At 40.0% G+C, this 9,006-nt stretch overlaps 1 long non-coding RNA gene across 1 annotated transcript; it reads right to left on the reverse strand.

The window, feature by feature from the left end:
* Positions 1–2,612: 2,612 nt before the first annotated feature.
* LOC109022737 lies at positions 2,613–9,006 on the reverse strand. Its single transcript, XR_004498260.1, has 3 exons — positions 8,930–9,006; positions 6,735–6,805; positions 2,613–3,136 (listed from the first exon to the last, which is right to left on the reverse strand). It is a non-coding gene; the product is annotated as an uncharacterized LOC109022737 (long non-coding RNA).

Below are 9,006 nucleotides of genomic sequence, written 5' to 3' on the forward strand. Positions count from 1 at the left end.
ATAGAATCTGACTTACTTTAGGGATCTATTCAAACTTTCTCAATATGCCCAACCATGGCTTCTGGGGAAAGTTTAGAGGTGAAAATGCAACTGCAGACAGAAAACGTGACTAAAGCCAACCTGTGAAAGACTTCAAGTGCCCCTGGGTCTTGTACTCAGATATACAAGATGCATGACATGAACTGGAAATAAGCCATACAAGGCTAGAGAGGTAGACAGGCTATCTGAGGGTGAGCAGCAGTGTGAGAGTAAGCAGCAGTGATGCTGGGAGGGTTAGTGGTCACTAGATACAGCCCAAGCTGAGCACCCGGGCTACATCCTGGACTCACCTTTCCCTGCCTCACCCCACCTTACACAGGAATGCTCACAACTAGTTCATTACTGATTCAAAGGATAGGGATGACTTTCCAGTTGCTTAGGCAGATTTGCCCTTTGCAGCACAAACACAGCACTAAGACATCTGGGGGATCACAGAAAGCTTCAGGATATGGGGGAGAGCCTTTGTACCACTAAGCAGTGGAAAACTAAAGAGGAAGAGAAACACTACCTCTAGTGTCTCCATGACTCCAACTCCCCACCCACACAGCAGACTAGCTGGGCTCAGTAACTCATTACTGGGTTTTAAGAGCAACAGGCATGCTTCTTCCAGTAAAGGGAACATCCTACCTGCTCTTGGTTTCCCACCTTTCTTTGAATGGCACAAATAAGGCATGCTGACGGCAGTTTTTACATACTGAGTCCTACTGAGGGCTGCCTATACCACGACAAACTTTTAAAAATATGCACATATAAAACCATTCCCAAACAGTAAATAGATCAGTTCTTTACCATATTCAGCTCCATCTGCCTCCTCTGAAAAAAACTGGCAGTCCCTGCAACAGAGCAGCCAGTTTCTGCAAGAAGTTTGACCCCACAGGGCTAGCTAGCTATTAATTTCTGCAAACTCACACTGATCAAACCTAGGGTAGCCAAGGATAAGCATACATAGTTGCACAGCAACAATGCAGAAAGATGAGCCAAATTCACAGGGCTGTGGGTTCCAAACTTTGTGTAAAAGCCTTAATTTCTTAATGCCATGTTGTCAGGCACTGATGCACTGCTTAAGAGATAGTGCTTAAATAACAACATGAAACAAATAGTTTCACTCTTCAGAATGAACACAGCAAGATACAATATGTAAATTAAGTTCTCCAACTGACAGTAGTAAATCACTAATACAGCTCTTTGAACCCAAAAGGAGAGTTGCAGCTAATTAAAATATCTCTCCAATTACTGGATTCTATTAGATGTCTACATCTACCAGGAATCTCAGTGACAGCTGGCTCTGGACAGGTCATCTGTCATATTCCAGGAAGATTTTCAGTCATTTCCTGGTAAACATACTGCCTATTGACTGTGTAGGGAGATATCGCATTTTAACAGGAAGCCTCACTATGCTGTCATGCTCCTTTTTTGATACTGGAAAAGCATACAATTGCCAAATAGAAAAATACTTAGTAGTGAGTGATCACAAAGAAAAAAAGCTTTTTCTATTTTTTGTTTATTTTTTGTTTTAAATGGTAATATTTTTAATACCATCCACCAATTACAACGTGACTACCTAACTGTCTTATTGTTATAAATGCTTACATTAATCCTAAGATTCCTTCTAACCAGAGTTCATTACACACTTGTCATTTTTGTTTGCTAAGTAGGTTGTAGCTAGACTAAGCATCAAATAGTGACCAAGAAAGATAATCTAATGGTCCCTCTTGGGTTTTAAGCTTAAAAAATGAAAAATAAAAATAAAAATATTAGAAGTCACTGGACTTAATTGGCTGAAATTTCATAACACAACTCTTCCAGCCTACAAGACCTTCAAAAGATTTCAGTATCTGGCTCCACAGTTACATCTTTGTTTACAGCACAGACATCCTGGGATTCTCCTCTGTAACCCCATGTGAGTCCAGGTGCTGGTATGTGGGACAAGACAGAGCCTGCCAGTGATTAAGCCTGAAAGGCAAGATTGAGCTTGAATGAGTCTGTCTTGGAGTCAGCCCCAGCATGCTCCAAGGCCCTGTGAGTGTGGCACACACAGCTCCTCTTTCCATGACTCCAAGCTTTACCCACTACTCCTCGATAGGCTCTCTAAGCAACACAAGGGCAGTAGGAGGAACAGAAGGATGGCACATCCAAACTACATACAGATGAGGAGGAAGAAGAAGAGGTGCTACAACACCAGTGAGATGTCCGTGCTTCAGACAGAGCTGGCAAGTAGCTCAAAAACTGTGCTCTGGGAACAATTAGATAACTAGACCTATGGTTCAGATTGTCAGTGGTGGTAGAGTAGAATAAAAGCAACGCTAAGAAAAAATCAAGCATTTCCATAAAAGTAGGAAAAGGCATCATGTTAGCAAATATATAAAAGGGTAGCCTTGGGTAATCTGGCTATACAGGTATTTCCAAGTTCTTTTCTTCCACAGCCTCAGGGAAGGGGCTAGAGTTCCCACATTGACCCTGCTCCACAAATCAGAACAACACCAAAGACACTAGGGAAGCCACGGTGTTTACAATCTCTATATTGCACTGCCAAATCTACAGTCATACTCTTGAATGGTCAATAATACCCTGAAATGGCCAAGAGTCTGGCCCATAAATCAATAAAAATCAACAGGGAAAGCTGTCATACATGGCAATCCAAGAATCCACTGAAGACACTACTATGTAACTCACCCAAATACCAAGGGAAAATGTTTCCTAAACATGAAATGGGAACATTTCTTAAGAAATAAATGCATCCAGTGTTTCCTGCCCTGCCCCAGAGTACATACTTCTCCCTGAGATATGTGTCATTTCAAGTTAGCCAAGTCTCTAATTAATCTGCTGTGCACAATTTATCAACTCTGGTGTTTTTCAAGGCTTAACATTATTGGGAGTTAACAGCAAGGGTGTCTGAGTTCCACTGTACTTACAACATACTTCAGCATTGCTAACCCCAAGTTTTTGTAGTCTTGTGCTGCTGCTCCTCACTGTCTTCCAAGAGCTTTGCTCTCCAACAGTGCTGGTTTAACAAACAGCCCCTTCCTCTCCTCCTAATGTGTCACAGTGGAGCTTAGATTATCAAATCTTTATCTTGTTCTGAGGTGCAACTTCCCTCCTGAAAAAAAAAAAGTTCCATTTAAACAAAAACAATCACACCTTACTCACATAATAAAGGCTGTTTGAGATTAATGTACATTTTACAAAGTAGATGGTTGCATTCTTGCAACATAAGCCAGTTCTCAGAGTCTTCTTTGCTGCATCCATGTGGGATGTTCAATACAACAGCCTCATTGTAATCACACAACTTTGGCCTTGTGTTGGAAAAAAAAAGTGAAGAGAGCTTCCAGAACTACAGAAAGATCAGAGGTTGAAGCCAGGCATTAATGACCTAATAGGCAGAGGTCTAAAAGTCAGCAAACCCCCTAACCCTTGAGTACAGCTTTTAGTTCATTTGCTGTTGTTTTCAGATTACTGCAGCTTCTTTGTTTCTTCTCAGTTCTCATTCTGCATTTTTATATCAAATTACAGATTCCCTTATTTTCTTAAAGTGTAAAAATTAGGATTCTAGAATTTTATTTCTTCTCACTTGTTGCCCTTTGTGGTCATGCAGTGACTTCATTTGAGGCTTCCAAAATAAAATCTGGAACATGTGTTACAGACAACAGCTGTGGTTGACAGACACTACTACCAGCATTTCAGTCAGCCTTGAAAGCAAGCGTATTGATTGTTGAGTACTGCTTATCAGCTTCAACAGTTACTGACTGGCTGGAAGTAATAAAAAAAACAACGAAGTCTTAGCATCTAAACAAAGAAACAAATTCCCTCAAAAGTCTCCTGTGCAGTGAAACTGAAGTGCTCATAGAACATGTAACCAAATATACATACTACCACTATTTAAGTTGTACAGGAAATAGGAAGCTATTATTTTCTGCTGCACAGCTTTCTCTGTAATACTAATACATTAGCATTCCTTGCCTAATATAAAAGGTGTTAATGCTCACTGATAATAAGAACCATGGGGTTCTTACCTGAAAATAAAATTGTCATGGTCTCTAGTTCTTCTCAGGGTAGCACTAGAGTGTTTGAATGACTGTAAGTTTTCTTAATGCTCCAGACTACTTTGTAAAACAGACTCTTGATTTTTCAGACAAAATAAAGTGATTTGGAGAAATTACTGCTTTAAGTTTTTATACCTGAAGTCATTAATTATTTTCTTGCTGGCATTAAGTCAGAACACTGTTTTGCCTATGCAGACACATGCTGTAATCTCTTTGATTCCATTGCAATAACTAAGGTGTATTTGAAGTAAACTTATCATTCAAAGGCACAAGAAAAAGGGGAAAACTGCTATACATCTATATAATAGAGAAGAAGCCATTTAATTTTAAGTAAGAGACTTAGTTTGAATTGAAACATTTGTTAAAATTGCCACCCTCCAATCTTGATCAAGTACATTTCAGAGGTATAAATGCAGGTAATCTGGAAACTGCCTGAATGTACGAAGTAAGAAGGATAAAACTACTTTATTAGTTCTCAGATAGCTAAGTAGAAACAAGTTCAGTAAAGTTCTACTGGTTGTGGCTCATGCTCAGTCAAAACTGGAAGTAGCTAAATAGAGCAAGTATTAGTGAAAGTACTCAGGCTCAACAATTAAAACAATATCACATCAAGGAACACAGCCATCCACTCACACACACCATCTTTTTGATGATTCAGCCAGTGCTTAGCACATCATTTACGATAAGCAGCATGTATTCTTGATGCATAAAGTCATAGCCTGTTATTTCTCTAAGTCTCCTCTCACAAGTTTCACACACAACCATGAAGCAGTGCTGTGGAGAGCATGCTGGCAGCAATACAAAGATCTCACTGATGTGAAAGGCAAAGCCTTTGTTATAAGCTGGTTGGTCAAACTGCCAAGTAATGCTGTTTGCTAATGCTATGTATTACTAAACACTGTACCTCTGTGTGTGATCTTTAATGCTAATACGTTGTTTGATGGAGCAATATCTAATAATAATAGAGAATATTTTAATGAAATAATCCATTATTTAATAGGTATGCTCTATCCTGATATGTAATATGTCATTTCTACTGAAATGAAATTGCCAGTTTATGACATTCAATGCTAGAGATATGAAGTAGAACTGCTATAATCTATCAAATCAAAATAATTTTCAAATCAGGTGGGGTCCAGATCTTTGCTTGGCAACACATTGGTAGACATCATACTAGAGATCTGTGACAGTGCATTTCTCTTGTTTTAATTTTACTGTACCTCAGAAGAGGTCACAGCATTAGGCTACTGGACATCAGCCACCAATCCTAGAAGGGTTTGGGCTGGAAGGGATCTCAAAGACAATCTAGTTCCAGCCCCTCTGCCATAGGTAGGGACACCTTCCACTAGACCAGTTTTCTTCACTTCCTTTCACCCACCCCTTAATGTCCCCACAGTGCACATGTCCCACTGGCTTTGCCACATTTCTCCCCACAGGTCCAGTACCCTGCCAGGGTGGACACTGGAGCAATGGGCCCCACTGAGGAGGAGGGATCATAGTGCAGAGCTGTCCACTGCAACTGTTTTGGCTGCGTGGGAGTCTCTTCCCTGGCTTCTGACTCCTCTATGCATTCACCCAGGGTCAGAGGCAGCATGACAAGGAGATGAGCCCTAGTAGCATGGGACAGCAGCACCTATGGCTGTACCCAGCTCACAAATTCCCTACCCTAACTCCAGAACAGGTTTAGCACAAAAAAAAAATGCTTTTTGGACCAAAACCACTCTGAAAATTACACAGAGACAGAAACTTTTCCCAAACTCTGTATTCAACATATTGTATAAAAGAAAAAGCTGTAGACCTTGATGCTTTGAGGAGGATTTTCTGAAGTCTTGTTCTCACAGACGTGATACCAGAACTTTGGAAACATCCCAAGAAATTATAAGTTTTTCAAGCTCAGGTGAAGTACTAATTCAGGAAACAAGCCACGAGAGGGAGGTATTTAAAGCAACATTTATAAATCTGCAGTGCAGCCAACTGGGCACATTTAGAAAGCACCAATCTATTAACCATTTTGTTACAATAGTGATGTTTGTTCAAGAGATACTGCCATGCTCCAGTGAAACACACCAGACACATTCAGTAATGGCATGGTTTTGAAATCTCAATTTCATGCAAAAGAAAGTTCAGGCATTGTTTTTCTTCTTCAAGCAAGAGTGGAAATTTCTGATGCAAGTAGGGAATTGCCTGGGGATACTTCTCTTCATGAACACAGTGTGTTTATTAAGTCCAAACACGACCTTCAGAAAACCTCCTGAAGGAACTGCATTAAGTCTACAAGGTGGTTGCTATTCCCTCTGCAGGCTCTGTAGAAGATTACCACAGATTTCCTGATACTACCCTTAAGTACAGCTTAAAGCTACTTGAAAAAATTGTTAAAAGTATTTTTCGCATTCTTCATGAACACTGTTGTGGTTTATACTGACTCCAGTTTTAACTTTCCGTTTTCAAAAATCCATACTGGAAGGGAGCAAGGATGCAAGAGGATAACCATTGTTACTGTAAAAGAGATTTTTCTGCCAGCATTCATAAGTATATAGGCATATTTTTCACCTTCAGCATCACCAGGGAAAAAGACTAAGTAAAAATGGTATAAGAAGGAATGGGAACAGCAACGAGATTTTAAGATTAACTAAAATTCAAGAAATTATTTATTACCGATTTCCTGGTTTAACAATAGGCATTAGATTTGTGTCCAAAACATCACATTGACTCCATCAGGTGAGGTGCTGTAAAAAATAAAAAAAAGCATGAGGGACAACAAGAAAACAGCTATTTGTCAGACACATCATCTGAAAAAAGAAAGGTCCAATTTGTTTACCTACCTACAATACACTTAAACAACTGCTGGGCAGCATATGAAACAAACAAGGCAAAAAGGGCAGAAGCTGGCACAGCAGCCTTACTTACCTTTGTTGTCAGTTCACTAAATCATCAATGGTAATGTATTTGTTGCAGTTGGGTATTTCTTTGAAGAACTGCTAGTTACAACACAAAGTTATTAAATATCTGCAGAACTCTAAGAACCTTAACTAGCTAACTAGGTCATGTAAACCAGGGATCAACAAAAACAGATTTTCTTTTAAAAGAAAGATACTCTCACAAACTCTTTACTTATTTCTCCAGTTCTCCCTAGAACAGTGAGGACACTTTTAGAATTCAAAAGTATTCATTGTCTTCTTCACACATAACAAAAAATTTTAATAACAGTAAAGTAAAAACTTTCACCATGTCCAACAGAGCAAATCCCTGGTGGCTCCAAAGGTGGACAAGCCACTAGCCAAGGCTGGCCAATTAGAAATTGTGGTAATGCCTCTGCGATAACATGTTTAAGAAGGAATCAAAAGTTGTGGCACAGTTTTAATTGTGACTAGAGAAGAGCAGAGTGAGAACATGTGAGAAGAACAGACACCAAGGTCAGCGAAGAAGGAGGGGCAGGAGGTGCTCCAGGCACCTGAGCTGAGATTCCTCTGCAGCCTGTGGTGAGGACCATGGTGAAGCAGCTGTACCCCTGCAGCCCATGGAGATCCACAGGGATGAAGAGATCCACCTGCAGCAAGAGGAGGAGCCCCACACTGGAGCAGGTGGATACCCAGAGGAGGCTGTGAGCCCCTGGGAGACCCAGGGAGAGAAGGGCCCTGCCCCCAGACTGGAGCAGCCTGTTCTGACTTCAAAACACACATCGTGATTTTCAGAGGTGCTGAAAATCTAAAGCAACTGGATATAGTTAATGTAGCTATAAAAAATTCCTAAGGAAAGCATCACTGCCACAGCCTAAATGTAACAGCACAGTCTTAGTAAAGCATTACGTCCTAGCCCTAACACAGAGCTCCTTATGCTTTATACTTTTTAAGAATTATAGAATAGTTTGGGTTGGAAGGGGCCTTAAAGACAACCTAGTCCCATCACCCCTGCTGTGGGCAGGGACACTTTCCACTAGACCAGACTGTGCTAAGTCCTGTCCAACCTGACCTTGAACACTTGTAGGAGTAGGGCACATATCCTTGTGCAGTATCAGCCCCAGCCTGATCCAACACATACAGTACATTCAAAGTTTTGGGACACATATACTATTCAGAAGCCAGGGTGGAAGTTTTACTACTGTAGCTGTTCTCTGCACCAGCTTCCCACTTGGATGCATTTATTGTGCAGAACGCCTCATTTCTGCTTATATTAAACCATATCTAAAGTAAGGTACCCTAAAACCCCAAAAACATTACTTTTACTTTCACCCCTTAATTTGATGCCACCAGTATTGCTTAGACAAGCCCTTAGATAAATATGCCACCTTACTTTCTTGGTCAACATGCATACCTCCTGTAGCAGGCTTTCAAAAGTGCACAGAAAATTATCTATCTTTCTGAATAAATTCTCATTCTAATTTCAACAACAAAATTGCACTCACATAGAATGAATAACAGTTACTTAAGAAAAATCAAGTCTTGTCCATACCCAATCTTTGGAAGTTAAAAGAGAACTCAGACCTAAAGCAAGAAAATTAAGAAAAGCAATTTCTTTTTAACGCTTCTCCCTCCATCAAACTAGATGTTAAGTGGTTGCCCTGACAAATAAGAATTGGAAATATAAAAATAAATGCTAAAACCTGCAACATATAAAATAGCATATTTAAGAAGTATATCCAGCGTTGTACTACAGGATAAATGGCTTATCAGGATGCATCAGCATGGTACAGTGGGGACACCCTGTGGCCACATAGATTCTTTACACGTTAATGTTCACATCCTTCATCCATTTTTCAACAACTTTTGCAAATTACATGCGAAGTCACATAAGGACTGAGTCATGAGAGGTCCTGAAGGCAATAGAATTTACATAGTTAATTTCCCACCTACCACTTTATCTCTGCAGTTGCTCTGCTCTCTCAGTTTTTAAGATCTTTTTTTTCTTAGATATTTTCTTAGCTTCCAAG

The sequence above is a fragment of the Parus major genome, chromosome 7 (genome assembly GCF_001522545.3).
Source record: "Parus major isolate Abel chromosome 7, Parus_major1.1, whole genome shotgun sequence".
Taxonomy (NCBI): domain Eukaryota; kingdom Metazoa; phylum Chordata; class Aves; order Passeriformes; family Paridae; genus Parus; species Parus major.